The 16,746-nt window shown below is 35.4% G+C and overlaps 1 long non-coding RNA gene across 1 annotated transcript in view; it reads right to left on the bottom strand.

Annotated features, from left to right (window-relative positions):
- Positions 1-16,260, bottom strand: part of LOC144285368 (uncharacterized) — a 31,595-nt gene extending 15,335 nt beyond the window's left edge. Inside the window, exons 1-2 of the long non-coding RNA XR_013353644.1 lie at positions 16,185-16,260; positions 15,073-15,187 (exon numbers count right to left, since the gene is read on the bottom strand). This is a non-coding gene — a long non-coding RNA (uncharacterized LOC144285368). The remainder of the gene's footprint in view (positions 1-15,072; positions 15,188-16,184) is intronic.
- Positions 16,261-16,746: the final 486 nt, after the last annotated feature.

The raw sequence follows: 16,746 nt of genomic DNA on the forward strand, positions 1-16,746 counted from the left end.
TAGGATAAGAGGTTCATTGTTTAATGAGATTGTACTCGCAGTGCTCTGAACAGGGTCCTCAGCATCTCTACTTCCAGATCCAAGCTCTCATTCCTGGCACTCACTCTAGACGCTGGGAGTATCTCCTGCTGACACAGCTGAGTCCCTCTCTAGGATTGTCCTTGGCTGAAGAGAATTTATGTCTCCTCCTTGGGGATGGTCTATGTTCAGTGATTTGTCTCTGCATCAGGTCTCACTCCTTTGCCTTGACTTGAGGCATCTTGAAAGGACCATTCCAGTTGCAGAACTTCCCTCTGGATTGGCTAAACCCCGTGATGCATCTGCTTCTCCTTCAGTCCTTCTCTCCTTGCTCCTTATAGGTGATGGGCTTAAGACCTCTCCCAAGGAAATCTTTTGTACATACATCTCCATGTAGGGGTCTGTTTTTGGTGGGGAGCCTGACTTACAGAGAGTCAGTTTCTCTCTCTGAGCAGAGAAAACAGCACTTTTCTCATGAATAAACTTGGCTCACTTTCCTTCCAGGATCACCAGGAGCATTTTTGTCACACAACATTAGTCTTAATTAGTACACAAAAATTCTATTTGCAATCATTTTCTACATCATACTTCCATTCAGCTTTTAGAATCATGAGGAATTTCATGAGCACAAGTGAAACCAGGAGACTCAGTAAATCACATTGGTTAATAGTGGAAAGAGAAAGTAGAGAAATTAGAACTGGTGATTTCGGTGTTTGTGTAATTATAGAATTACTGTTTTGTTATTGGGCTACATTCAAAACACTTTCTCTTATTTTTCTTCTTACTAATCTTTCATGGATCTGAATTTTATATAAACTACAAATAATGTGGAGATGGTATCTATCAATTTTAAAAGGGCATACTTCCCTAATATAATTTTCTAGAGATTAGAAAAAGGTGTATATTGATGCTTTTGAGTTAGAGAAATCACTAAGAAAAAAAGAAGCAAATTTTAATTTTCCAAGTTTAATTTTGATCATTTCCATTAGCACCAACAATATATGTAGCAACATTAAATCATCAAAGCAATCCTAGTATTTTTTTGCATAAAATCAGTAATATTTTAAACATTTCAAATCACCACCAGAGGAAAAAAAAAGTAAGTCATCCATTGGCACAAGATCTATGCAAATGTTATATATACTCATGTTTTTAAATTGAACATATACTTATTTAAATTAAAGCATCTGAGAATCATAGGGCCTGAAATATGAAATATACTGGTTAAATACAGTGGTATATTGGAGCTGACTTGCACTGGCTCATGAGAACCAATTGTGAGCATCTCTTTCCAACTTCGCCTTCAGTGATAGCACGTTTGTAGCTTAAAATGGACCATTGTGATAGTATTTACGTATAAGAAATCTGTAAAAAAATACACATTAGGGCTTTAATTATATTTTTTCTGGTTGTTAAACTCTTACCAGGACTCCACAATCTGTAGACCAGATGATGGGCTCCAAATTAAAATATCCAAAAATAAAAATGGAAAATACTTCAAATAATTTATAAGTATTAATTAAAGAAGAAAGTAGGAGATCAGGGGTTTTCCAATGAATTCTTATTTGATTTCTATATTCTGGGGAAAAGATCTGTAGAGTGCCTAATTACTACACTCTCTCTATTTTTTTTTAACACATGCGGCAAATCATCATTAAAATGTTATAATTAAGGGGCAGCCCCGGGGGCTCAGTGGTTTAGTGCCGCCTTCAGCCCAGGGCCTGATCCTGGGGACCCGAGATCGAGTCCCACGTCGGGCTCCCTGCATGGAGCCTGCTTCTCCCTCTGCCTATCTCTGCCTCTCTCTCTCTCTCTCTCTCTCTCTGTCTCTTATGAATAAATAAAATCTTTTTAAAAAATGTTATAATTAAGAACTTTTTTATTAATTCAATATTTCAAAGAGTATTTTTTCTCAGAAAAACACATGAGTTTTCTCTAAAGATGAGAAACAGAAGTGCAAGTTTTTGTGAAGATTCAACAGAAAAAAAGGAAGGATTTTACTTTCTGTCTTTACTTGTGATTAGCCAATCCTCCACCAGTTTATGCTTTATTGGAGGTAAGTTTGACAAGTAGTGTTCAGAGGAGATTATAGCAATGCTTATAATACATTTGACATATGTTATCACAAGGTAACATTTAAAAATACCTCCTTCAGGAATGTCTAGCAAAACTCATTTCATTTATCCTAACATTTCTTTCAGCTCTTGACTATCAGATTAAAAATTACAATTTCGTTGTATGTTTATTTGGCATTAAAAGATCACAAAGCTTTGAAAAGATTTTTGAATTAGGTCTCTATTATGACAAAATGAAAATGATTGAACTAGCACTGGTCCTCAAATCAGGAAGAAGTAATAAGGGAAAAAAACATTTATTTTTCTGCCCTTACAAAGAAGTTATAGTACCTAGATAACAGATGATCAAAAGTAATTGAGCATCAAAAGGATATCTGAAAATAAAAAGGATCTGACATGTTTTATAGGAACCTGAATTCTAATTTTCTTTCCTTTTCCTCTTTCTCTTTCTTTCTTTCTTTCTTTCTTTCTTTCTTTCTTTCTTTCTTTCTTTCTTTCTTCTTTCTTTCTTTCTTTCTTCGTCTGAATTGCCTCTGTTTTCTCTGGATACCTTTAATTTGTTTGTTTGGTGTCTTCAGATTGGAAATTCTTATTCAAAATTCTGGTGATCCTCTGGTGTAACTCTAGAAAAACCTTTGGAATTCCATAACATACATATAATGTACAAGATGCATATTAGTTAATGGGTTTGCATGTGGGGTGATCAGACTGCAGCTGGCCATTTAGTTAGAAGTCCCTCTGGCAAGTAAATCACACCTCTTAGGTTTTAAAGCAAACAATTCTTTAATCTTCTTGAGATGGGGTTCTACTCCTAGTTGCTAAAATTCCAGGTGGAGGATATGGGAAGGAGTTTGAGAGACTGTATTGGTTTTTGATGCTGCATAGCAAGTTACCATAAACCCAGGGGCTTAAAACACATTTATGATCTCTAAGTTTCTGTAAGTCAGGTGCTGGCATGACTCATCTGGGTCTTCTACTCCAGGTTCTCTTTTGACAGACTGAAATCCAAGGCTGTGGTCTTATCAGAGGCTCCAGTGAGATAGATCTACTCCCAGGATCCCTCACATTGTTGAGAGATTTCTTTTCCTTGTTGTTTCAGAACTGAGGCTCCCATTTCTTTCAACTACTTTGTGTATACTCAGCACTCCACTTTACCTCACCTCTGGGTAGTAGCCATAGTCTGGAGTCTAACTCTTATGAGATTTTTAGGGCCAGTCAAACTCTTAGGTTGCAAATTCTTCCTATCTGCCAAGTCTTTTCCTTTCCTGAATCTGCAGTTTTCTTAAAGTCTGTTGAAATTTCTGAATTGTATTTGAGTTCTCTCTATTTTTTTTTTGTTTTTGTAGAGTTTCTCCTTTTATTTTTTTTTATTTTTTTTTCTCCTTCTTTTAATGTTAATTTTATTGTTATTTTAATGAGGCTGGGGAGGAGAAGAAATCTGCCATATTTAACTTGCTGTTTCTCCTTAAGATTTTGGATTTTTCCTTTCCTTTTTTTTAAAAAAAAAAATCTGTTTATTCATGAAAGACACAGAGAGAGAGGCAGAGACATAGGCACAGAGGGAAGCAGGCTCCCCACAGGGAACCCCATCCAGGCCCTGTGATCAGGGCCTGAGCTAAAGGCAGATGCTCAACCACTGAGCCATCCAGGTGCCCTGGATTTTGCTTTTCCCAATGCTATGCCTGCTCTCTCATATCCACAGTATCTCATGGGAGGATAAAACCAGAGCAGTGTCTCTGTTTTCCCAAATCACATGAAGCATCTTTTCAGAGTTCTTGCATCAGAAAATATAGAAGGAAAATAAAATAGAAAGATTAGCTAATGACAACAGTTAGATACAGGAACTCTTAGGTCCTGGAATAGTCATGGTCAGAGCAGGTATCCCCAGAAAAGATCTGATGGGGAGCCCCAAAGCCTGGAGTGCCCATGGGCCTCAGAGAAACCCACTTTTTAGCCAGAGAAGTAGCCTTGCCCTCTGGCATCCCTTAGGCCACTCATTAATTAGTACACAAGAGGAAGTACCTTGGCATATTTCACAAAGATAGGCTACACAGTCTTTGCAAGTGCAGTACATGCGACAGCAGCAATGTGTGGAACTGTAGCCATTGCAGTTCATTCTGTGTCACCCAGTAGGAGAGGAAGGTCAGGATTGCATTTTCATTGTGTCCATGTGTCTCTCCTTCAAATCACTAAGGACCAAATACATTACCTCCTAGTGACACATTTTCGCCCCTCAATAAGGCATTAGAATTTGATAAAGGGAATGCAAAATCAAACAAGAGCAAAGAAGAATGCTGTGCAGACTTAGATCTGTTAAGTATAACCAATTTAAAATACTAGAAAATCTGCATCAGGTGTCGGAACGCCCTCCCCCTCCCAAATCAAACCCAGGTCCTAATATTAACTTCTATAACTAAAATCCTGTTGAAGTGGTTATTCCACAGTGAAAAAGTAAGCTACCCCTGAATTTATTCACATTTCCATTCTTTGGGATGGAGATACTGCTTACAGGTTTGTTATGTGAGTATTTCCTAGTTGCTAGCCTTAAGAATTTCCTAATATACAGGGACGCATTCTCATTTTTTGTCTTGAGTTAATTCTAATAGATGCGGCATATGGAAAGTATGCATGTAACGGTGGGAGTGTATGTGTTTCAAGGAAAGTTTTTGAAAATTATCCTAAAAATTTTAATTTTAAAATTAAAATAATTTAATTATTAATTGCTGAATATGCCCGACAACAAGTATGGATGTTTTGGGGGAGGACAAATGAAAGACCTCAAGAACATAATTTGACCAAATTGTTGCTACTGTGATTCAGTTCTCTCCCCTAAACACTAAATATTCCTGACTGTCTCACATAGTTTGGTGACACGGAGCTAAAAAGAACACTATTCTTCTTTTGTAATTAACATGGAGTGGTAGGGACCATACATTATTCTCTTATCACCCAGTGAGTAAATGATACTGGGCCCTTCCAGTGGACCCTGTTTATCCACCTGCAGCAGAAGCTCAAACTGAAATAAGCAATTTGGGCCTCACATTCTCTTCTCTGTTAACTTGACAATGTCCTGTTTTGTATTTGCTGCAAGCCACACCCCGAGACTTCAGAATGCACTTAAAAATAAAAAATAAAACACTTGCCACATCCTTATTCAGCAATTTAGAAATCCTCTAATTATTAATATTATTTTTTCCTATAGAGGGGTATTGGCTTCATACAGTGAGCACTAATCTTTGTTTTAGAAAAAAATGCAAGTCTTAGCATTTCTTTAATCTATGTCTTTTAAGGGTAAGCTGTTGAAACTTAGAAAGGAGAGAAAAAAAAAAAAAAAGGACTGTATCCAGCGATTATTTGGAAAAAAAAAGAATGACCTCAAAAATTTGAACTTAGATGCATGAAAGGAAATACATCATATATATTTTTTTCCTATGGGTGATGACAGGGCTTAAGATGCAAAATGCTATGCTTGCCTGGAAAAGCTACCTATTTTAAAAAAAAATTAGAGTTTAAATGATCTCCTGGGTACTACTATGTTACTCAGGACTGTCGACACAGAGAAATGAGGCATTCCAGTTACTGAAATGTTGAGAAATGGCCCAAACACTGCCAAGTGCATGTCCCCTACCGTGAGCCATTTCTACTTTCCCTGGACACTAGCCCAATTATGGAGTGATAGTCATTCCAATGCCAAATATGGAGACTCAGGATGCCAGGCCAGAAATGTCCCTTGATGTTTTCCCCTGTACTCATTCAAGAGAATGAACATATAATTGTTAACTGTGATAAGATAATACTTCGCTCACTCTTGTAAAAGTGTCTAAAAAAGTCTTCAGATTTTCCAGCAACATTTGGATAGTGATATGTAGTATATGGTGTGTGCCAAACTCAAAGTTACAAAGCCTTATTCTTGGCAACAACTACAAACAATTTCCATTTTACTATGAAAACTAAAAGAACACACAAAGTTACAGTCTTCTTCTCTGGGGTATTTCCAACGTGTTATCCTAGAGTAAGTATGTTCTTCTTTTGAATCATTTTTCCACCAGAATCACAAGTAATGTAAAAGGACAATTAAAATGATTATTCTAGAACATAAAACCCTCACAAAAGAATATTAAAATGTTACTTATTTTCTTTTGGCTGATTATAAAAAATCATTTAGAATGGTACATTTAGAAAGTAAAGTAAAAATATGATAAAATGTCACCCGTAGTTCCTATATCCAGAATATCAAGTAATGTCATTGTTTTTGTGCATGTATTTCCGGGTAGATATGTATGCACATGTATTTTGTGTCTATGCTTTTGCATGTTTATTTTATCATGATTTGTGATCGTACTGTGTAAGTTACTATTTAAGTTTTCCCTTATCATGAACATTTTTAAGGTATCTGAAATCATGAGTGCAGATAAATTTTACAAAATGCTTTGGTCAGAAAATATTTATGTGTCATCATAAGCAATGGCTACCATAAGCAATATAATTGTAGAGTGACATATCTGGAATGGTTTTTAAAAGTCTTTAAATCTTAAAACAATCTATCCATAAAGGAATATTGGATTTACTCTATAGAAGTTTGGACCTTCATTTACCTGCTTTTGTAAGAGAAATGCCATAGGCTCGGACTATCATAATTTTTTTTCTTATGCTGTAATCTGGTTTCCATTTTGACTTATTTTTCCTCTTTGAAAGAAGTGGCAACCTGGTTTTCTTGAGTATTCCATTGAGTCACTTGAGTATTTCTTGAGTATTCCATTGAGTCACTTCATGTATTTTTTTGGTACAATTTATGTTCCCTGTTTAGAACTGTGTTACACAGGATAAATATTTTGAATAAAAATATACTATGTACATCAGTTTATATATTCCTATTGATTTTATTTTTGAAATGAATTTTAAGTTCACTTATGAATCAGGTGTCACTTCAGGTATTAAATTCCTTTGTCCAAAGTGTGGCCACCGCCTTGGCTATGCTAGGAATGTAATCCTCTCTGGACTAGATAGTTTCTATTTGTTCCTCCAGATTCACTCTGCCCTTCCTTTTTTCCTGTGCTCTGTCTTAGGAAGCTGGTCTTTTGGGGTTCAGACACTGGGAAGTTTGTGTCGAAGTCAGGCGGTGGGAGAAAAGTGAGGCCAGATGCCTCATCCACAGGCTCCCTCACTGTGGGGGTCCCTCACTCTCTCTCTCCTCTACTTGTGAAATCTTATCTGCTTTGTCCAAATCCCTGTCTTCTGGTCTGCCCAGAAGCTGGCTCTGTTCTTCTGTGTTTTATTTGGTAGAGAGGAGTAGACTTAGAGTCACAAGATTTAGGGGAAAAAAAAAAAAAGCAAGAGAACATGGCCTATTTATACTAAAACATTTATAACATTTATTTGTTATTTACTTGAAATATAAATTTAATGGAGCACCTTATATTTTATCTGCTGATCCTAGGAGTGATATAATCATTTTGCTGCCCTCTCATGCCGTTTATCTTTGTGCTTTCCTTACCAGACCCCCACATGGGTCCTTTGTCAACCAGATGTTCTCAGGTTTTCCTTGTTTGATTATTCCATTTGTTTCCTATTAGGAACCTCACTGACACACTGTCTCATCAACTTTTCCATCATCAAGCTAAGTTTAAGATAAACCAATTTTAGGTGTCTTTACTTGGTGTATCTTGATTTGTACCTGTGTTAAAAGGAAAGGATGTCTGTCCCATCTCAATGTAAAAACAAATAGTCATGAGCTCTTTTAGGTTATAGAATGCAATACATTATGTCAAAAATGACAGAGAAAATAGCATCTATAGTGACCCTATGTCAGAAATCCCAACTATGCCGGGTTAGATCTGGAGTATATATGACCCAACTTAATTATTCATACAGTTCTCTTTCCATCCAGGTTAGATCTAATGTATTACAGGATCAGCCCAAACATCATGGTGAAAAGCTAAGGAAAGTATACATTGTGTTCTTGGCATATTCACTATATAACTGTGTGTCCTTCAGAAAGGTAGCTAGCTTCCAGGGGCACCTGGGTGGCTCAGTTGGTTGAGCCTCCAACTCTTGATTTCAAATCAGGTCATGGTCTTGGGGTCATGAGACTGAGCTCAGCATTTGGCTCCACATTCAGTTGGGAGTCTGCTTGAGATTCAATCTCTCCCTCTCCCTCTGCTCCTCCCTCCACTTTCTCTCTAATATAAATAAACAAATCTTTAAAAAAAAAAAAAAAAGCAAGGTAGCTAGTTTCCAGAGTTCATAATTTACCTATGAGTAATGTAATTATAATAGTGTGAATGCCTTAGATATTCTTTTTTTTTTTTTCAAAGTAAAGGATATTTTTACTATCAAAATCTTTGGGTTCTGTTTCCTCATCTTTAAAACAAAGAGAAGGAAATGATTTGGTATGGGCAGAGCACACAGAGGATGTTCTAGTTGTTCGTAGCCATTGCACACATAAAATAATGTGTTACTTGATTACCAAATCTGAGTGTGAGATGCTACTTTGACTAGATTTAGGAGTAAAATAGCCATATGATTTATTATCCAAAGCAGGCAATTAAAAAAAAAACCCACCCTGCTTTATTATTATACAATTTACTTATACTCAAGTGCACCCATTTTAAGTGTATCCAATGAGTTTTGACAAATACACACACTTATGCAATCACCACCCCTATCAAGATATAGAATATCTCCATCATTCCAAATGGTTCCCTTATGTCTCTTTGCACAGTTTCTACCCACAATTAGCCCAAGGCAATTCTAGGCTATTTTCTGTCATTGTTGATTAGCTTTGCAAAGGACTTGTGAAATACAGTTTATTTTATAAATAGTCCCAGATGGACCTCTAGTCAAGAAAGAATTTCAGTTACAATAAGAAGTCACTCTGGAAATTAAATCATAAATGTAAAGAGGAACATCAAATTCCTTTTTTGTCCTTCCCTACTTCAGAGATTAGCCATTGCAGAAAATTGCCATTTTATGAATAAGGGACAAAAATGTACATTTTTACTTTTTTTTGTTACTTTTTAACATTTTTTTGCATATTACATTTTTATATTTTTGCTATTGTCATACTTGTAGCTTCATTTAATAATTAATGGTGACCCAATGCATTATTCTAATACTCTACAGAGAACATATGCTCTTTGTTTCTTCTCAGTAAGTTGGATTTTGAAATTTGATTTAGTAATTTTAATTATTATATTAGGCAATGGTAGGAAGGCATGTTTTGCTTCTGGCTTGTTTAAGTCGAGAGAATTTATTTTATCTTCAGCCTATACATTCCTCAGCCTACAGACACACACACACACACACACACACACACACACACACATATACACAATTCCCTAAAATAGGAAGCAAACCCTTCATCAGTGAAAAAAAGTTTGTTAGTTTATAGTGCAGGAAAAGGGAAAATAGGAATCCTATTTACATTTTGATTAGAGAATTGTTTTTTGGGGTAGGGGTGGCCCGTTCTTTGTAATTCAGCATGTTTACCAGCAGGCCTGACCTCTACCCACTAGATGTCAGTAGTAAACCCCCTCCAGCCAGGCTAATCAAAACTCTCCAGACCTTGCCAAAGGTACCCTGAGGGACAAAATCACCCTTTGGAGAATCACTTTTGGGAGTATTGGGATGTATAACATTTTTTACTCTCCTATTAAGATAGCAATCAACTAGAAGTTGACCTATAAGATTCTCCTGCGGCTTAAATCATTGTTTGGCATTAATATTGCTACATATTAATGTTATGCATTGACATTTTTGCCCACTAACATTACGCCCATAAAAACGACGTCAATATGTACTGTGGGATGATAGGTAAAGCAGGAATCATGGCATTTATTATTTTTTTAAATTAATTAATTTTTTTTTAATTAGGGCAGGATGCAATGGACAGATTTACAATTAATTAGGAAAAACTTCCAAGGGGTGGAAGATTTCTTTCTTTTTTTTTTTTTTTTGAAGCAATAACATGCAATAAAACTATCATAGGTTACATTAAATTTTAATTTGTATGTAAATTAGCTAGTTTGCCTGAAACATCGAAATCATTAATCCACTGTTGTTCTTCCTCAGTAGAGGAGCAGTGAGAGCGGATTTCCCCAATTGGCTCGCTTTGTACAAAGGTAACAGATCCAAGATCTGCAGTGCAAAGAATTTGGAGAAACAAACAAGTGAGCAAGCCATCAAAATGTGAGAAGTAGGAAAAGCCCTCATTTGGATCACGAAAGCATGTATCAGCCGTTTATATTTAGTAAATTGTTCAGAACACAGCTCGTGGCTTCCTATCAGTACGAATTAGAGATAACCTTTCACTATAATAAAAAAAAAAACAATTAGATTGTTGCACTCGCTGAAATGCACACATGTGACTAAGATGAGTTCCCAGGTTAATTCCTCTAATTCATCTCTCTTTCTCCATGGACTCTCAGAATCCAGATTATTTAACCCTGAGAGGAAGTATGTCAAGACGGTTCTCACCCTTGTGCTTGAGAACTAACGTATTCTGAGATCCCACAGAGGACAGTTTCCTTGTGATTTACCAAGTGAATGAGCAGCGTGGCTGAGAAAAGTACTTTACCCTTCTACTTGGATGGCCACACGTCTTGGCCCTCAGCTCTTTGCAATTTATTTAGAATTTACTTATAACCTGTGTTCCTGCAATAGTGGCCATCTCTACATACATGGAGAGGAGAGGTATCCACAGCATGGATTTACCAGAGCAGCTTTTTAAATGAGTTCCCAATTTAAGTCTCCATCATCTTCCTAACCTGCCATTTGTGAATGAGTTCAATTTCCTAACTTTATTTTTCTTTAAAATAGTATTCTGATAGTATTCTATTTATAAAAATAATTTTAAGAGCATTTCAAACTTCCACCTCCAGCCACACACACACACACACACACACACACACACACACACTTCAGAATTCAGTTCAATAGCCTGTTTTCCTTGCTCAATGCTTTTTCTTATTTATACTACTTTTCAGTATTAAATTCATAAAGTATAGAAGGTATGCCTTAATAGATCTATTAATTATTCACTCTTTTATGAGCAATTAAGAGCATTGGTTTTGCTCTTAAAAGTATGTACCCCTACATATAATGCATTTATATCAAATATCCTGAGACAGATTTTCCACAGATTACAAACTCATTTTGCATATCTCAATTTATAAACTTTGTTAAAAGATACCTTTCTCTTAAAATATGGAATTTTTATAGTAATTTTCATTTTTTGCTACTACTGTTGACACTGGGGTCTCCCAGCTTATAGTTAGGTGCAGAATGCCTCTAGATAAACATCTAGCTTTAATAAGCCCAGGTGGGGAAAAATGGTTATTTCAAATTATCTTAATCGCATCTTCCTTGAGCAGACTTACAAAGGGACTTCTGTTGCAGCCTAAAAAGCCAGTTAAGAATGTGTGTGAGAGAGAGAGAGTGTGTGTGTTTGTGTGTGTGCGTATGTGTGTGTATGGGGAAGGTCAGAGGTTGGGCAACAAGGAGAAATTTGTGTCAGGTTATGAGTATGTAAATTCAACACATTTTCAATAGTTTTTTAGAGAGTTGTCCCCATAAAGGATATTCTGGGAGATTTGGTGTGCTGTGCATTCAATACATTGTAGCGTCTTACTCTCAGGAGCTATGTAGATTCACACAATTGAAAAAGAATACTTCTAAAATCAAGGGTATTCAAGTAGTTGGAAGACCCTAGTTGTTGAAAGGAGCATACCAGTGTAACTGTGAACTCTCCACTGGAGGGGAATAAACTTTTCATTACTAAGTAATTCCAAAGATGAATATTCCCTCTTCTTTTTGACATGCTTTTCTTTCTTTCTTTCTTTCTTTCTTTCTTTCTTTCTTTCTTTCTTTCTTTCTTTCTTTCTTCTTTCTTTCTTTCTTTCTTTCTTTCTTTCTTTCTTTTCTTTTCTTTCTTTTCTTTTCTTTTCTCTTTTTTCTGTTTTCTTTTAGTATCAGTTTGGGACTTTTGATGCTTTAACCTTACAAAACTCCTTGAGTCTCCAAGCCCAGTGGGTTCCTCTTTCCATGTCATGCAGCAGTTATTTTTGTTTTTTCTTTTGGTGATGCCACATATTCACTTTAGGCTCTCATAGTTCCCTTCAGTGCTCCATCAACAGTCCCCATCTCCTTTCCTTCAGTCTCTTCCTTATCAAATTAACTAAATCTGCAACAAGCTAAGTCTTTTGAATGTGACACTTTAATTCTGGTTTTAAAACTCAGTTTCTTAAAAAAAAAAAAAAAAAAAAACTCAGTTTCTTTCATTTCCTCAAGGGTAAACCCTTAAATTCTTAGCATGCTATTCAGACCTTCTACTGTCCAACAATCCATCTTCCCTTTTAGTCTTTTGTTTTGTTTTGTTTTTCATCTTTCTTTTTAATCTTGTCTGCTCTTTGCTGCTAGCTAGTCAATCCAACAATCCCTGCATTATCTTACTTCCTTTCCTTTCTTCATACTTACCTCTCTTGCCTAAAATGCATTTGCTCCCATTTCAAACAATTCTTCTAGGCCCAGAGAAAAAGTCCCCTCTTCTATGCAGTTGTCTCAGTTCATTCATGATGAATGTAACCTCTCTCTCCTGTGAAACTACATGAGCCATTGTCCTCACCAATGGAACATACCTTGTCTTGTGGCACTGTATACATATATCTTCAATTATTATTTAACTAACCTATGTGGATAGCTTGTTTGCCCAATATGATGTCATGCTTTATTTTTTAGCTTAATTGTCCATTTATTTATTTTTTATTTATATTCAAGAAATGATAATGGATTATGAAGAAAAGAAGGATCTAATTAAAGGAGAGAAAAAGAAAATTAATCCTACAGATTTCATGTATGTTCAGTAGAATTAGGAGCTATTTAAGACCTAATCAAAAGAAGACTGGCTCTGTAAGACAAACATAAGTGTTTTTCAAAGCTTACTTGGGTGATGGCAAAGGACAGAAGATATTGTTATTGTAATATCTGTACTTTGAGGAATCATTCTATTAGTTTACCAAATTAGATAAATGAGAGATGAATTAGAAATTATAATAGACTAAAAATATCTACCAAAGAGGAACCATTCATTAATAAATGTTTATTTCTCCTTGTACCACTAAATGCCAAGCATGAATCCTATTATGATAAATCAAGTATGGGAAGAAGTAGCTGTTGCCTTGAACTTTGAGAAAAGTTTTGTTGAGGTCTTATGTGAGCCTTGAAGGATCACAGAGATTACAAATCATGGAGAAAGGGAGTCAGGAAGTTTTGGAAAGTGGCAGGCAAGAAGGGGAGAATAAAGCAACACAGAACTTCACAGGATTCTAAGAAAACTGCTCTAAGAAGATATTAAACTAGAATTTAGTACTTGGCTTATGTCATAACCTGTTCATGATAAGAGGAAATCTTTTTAAAATTAAATCTTCTAAGGATAGGCCTTGCAGATGTGGAAAAATGTTAACAAGATGATATTTTAAATTTCCTCTTGGTTAAACTTGCCTACTTGTAGCCAGTATTAAAGGAAGAGGAAAGAAAGAAAGAAGAAAGAAAGAAAGAAAGAAAGAAAGAAAGAAAGAAAGAAAGATCTCTTTCTCTCTAGATCTAGCCCATTGTTCTCTCTTCCAACAAGTGGTGACCCAGAAGTATAAAAAGCTACCCCCTAGTGTAACATGTTTTGCATCATTTTGGTACATATATAAAATGAAAAAGGAAGTCTGTGGCCTAGTGACTAATGTTTATACCAATATGGATTTTATGATACCACATGCATTAATGTTAAAATGACAATAGAACTCTACCCATATAAAGATTTCTACCCCAGTCTCCTGAAACAGACAGAAATTTGTCCCAATTCAATGGACTTTGTTATTAAGACATTACATTTTTGAATTAGATGTTTATATTAATAACTGGGAAATTGAATTCAAAATAAATCACTTTTGAAATAGAAAAACATTTTAACAAGGACCTATATTAGTTTCCACTACGTAATGTCATCTACAAACAGTGGAAAATAGGTTGCCGGACTTGAATTTAAATTAACTCTTTTTATATGCAAGTAACTAGTCAAGAGAGACCAATGCCATACAGGCCAGGAGTTAAAACAAGGGAAATTATTCTTCTGGAAAATTTAACACCTGGGAAATAGATCCTATTAAATAAAAGACATTTTATAGGAGAAATAAAAGCCTAACCAACGTTGTGATGATTCCGATTGGAGAAAGGATAATATGTTGTCTTTCTACACATTCTGAGAGCAAGAAATTTCAGAGAATATTGGTTGAGAGGGAAAAAACTCGGAACTTTTCACACTAAGTAGACACAAACCAGATTAATGTTAAAATATTTCCCCAAAGCAGTTTGTGATTTGTATGCCAATTAAACTGTGGCTTTTTCAAGATACCCTACTCACATATATTGTTAAAAAATTTTACCCTTAAATGAGTAAAAAAGATTCAAGAATTATTCAATAATCACTATCTGCAATGTGTCAATAAAAACTGTAGTATGTTCTTTAGAATTTCTATTTCTCAGAATTGTCATCACATTGTTACATTTCATTTTCATTTCTAAAATTAGGTATAGTTAGGTTAAAGTAGTTATTATATTCTATAGTTACCTGTATGAGACAGGAATTTGGGGGTATAACCATTCAAATCAATTTTTGTTCATTTAAGTATCAGAAAAGAAGCTTATTAATAGTGAGCAATGTCTCTAGAAATCAGGGTTAGAAAGTAGGTAACAACTGGAATGAAGAAATGGAGACTTTAAGGAGCCCAGGTTGAGATGTTTGTAATCTCTCTGGACATATCCGTCATACCTTTTCATGGAATGGCATTATTTGCCAATAGTGAATTCAGGTGAAATGATTGTGCTAACCTCGGAAACTTTCTCTCTCTCAAGCTGATGAGAACCACTTAGCCATTCTGTCCAGCTTTTAGGGGAGAGGATCTTATTGGTCCCATTCCTTTCAAGTGCTTACCCTTGTTCAATCAACTATGTTCAATTTTGGCTGCCGGAGACACATTCCATTGGGTGTTGTGGGCAAGAGAAAAAAGTCATTTTGAGCTAAGCAAACATCACCTCTGGGTATCAAGCTGAAAAAAAAATAGTAAGATTCAAGCATTTGCATGATTAAGATCCCCATAGTCAGTGGTAGAGTTAATTTTAATCTAATTAACCTTTCTCACATAACTTCAGCTGCAAGATCTCTATCGATGAAAGAAATATTCAAGATTGTACCTGACTTAGGATCAGTTATCATTCCTATTTTCTTTTGTCCAAAGGGTTGATATTTTAATACTATAAGTGTTGACTTATTATGTGAGGTGTTTTAGTGGCTTTTTCCCCCCTCCTTGTCTTACTCCTTTTTGTGTATGTGTATATGCTCTGTGGTTGTGGAAGAGGGACATGGTAGTACTGGCAGAGATTTATCACTGAAATTATATTTACCATGGCATTACTAACAGATGACCAGGTAGGGGTGTTATTACCACTATGTAATTCAATTTCCTTTTAATTTTAATATGAATCTGGACTTTGTATCCTCAAAATGGTATTTCAAAACATGTTTGTATAGCTCACTACTTATAAAAAAAGAAAACTCTTTGGCAGCACAATTTACGTTTCCAAATCCTAAAGATGTGATCCTGAAGCTCCCTCCTGAAGACAAGATTTTCAGAAGGATTTTAGAGTATTTAGTAAATCCTCTCTGCTTTCTCAAATGAAGCATGATTCCATATTTCTTATAGCAATTCTGCTTCTATGTAAAGTGCAGTTCTAAGAATGAAAACATAGGAACAGGGATTAAGTACAGTTTTTAAATCTCCAGATCATGAAAGATAATTGTGAAAGATTATTCTGTCCATTAGCAAGTACTTCTGAAATGACACAGCAGACAGGAGATAATTCATTTGGAAAGTCATTCATTTATCCTTTCCCCTTAGGTCACAAGGTGTTTAAATAATTTTGTAGAGGAAGTAGGAAACAGCTGTGGTAAAATTGTGGATTTTATGTCTTTCACTCTTGGGTGTGTAGCTGCCAAAATTAAACCATTAATAAGATGGAGACTAGATGAGGTTGAAATGTACAAACCTGAGCCCCTTCTTTGGGTGAGGCCTATAATGTGCTACTTTTCTATTCCATTGTTCTCACAGAACACTGAAGGTACATGAGTTAAGGATTTTTTTTTTTTTTTTTTTTTTTTTAGCTTAACTCTTTGCTGGAGTCACAATGGAGCTAAGCAAATAGAAGAATTCTGAACAGGGTCTGGCCAGTAGTTTATGTTCCCCATGCCTCTTCTCACCACCAGATGTAAATTGAACACTTGAAGATATTTTCAAAGCTTTTAGGTAGATGGGATATAATAATTTAGTGCACTGAAAGAAGAGATTGTTCTAAATAAAGAAATAAATCTTAAGGTACTCTAGGGCTTAAGAACAGGACTAAAGAGATCCTATTCTGGAATGTTCTCAAATCATATTCTTAAATGTCCCGATCTAGAAATTGATATAAATATAGATATAATATAGATTCACAAATATAAGATGAATTAGTGGGGAAGTTCATGGTACAATAAACTGATTATTAATGTGAGGCCATAACCAAATGAGGTCCCAATCTCAAAAGAGATTAGTCTAGCTGCCTGGAAACTTTA

The sequence above is a fragment of the Canis aureus genome, chromosome 16 (genome assembly GCF_053574225.1).
Source record: "Canis aureus isolate CA01 chromosome 16, VMU_Caureus_v.1.0, whole genome shotgun sequence".
Lineage (NCBI taxonomy): Eukaryota > Metazoa > Chordata > Mammalia > Carnivora > Canidae > Canis > Canis aureus.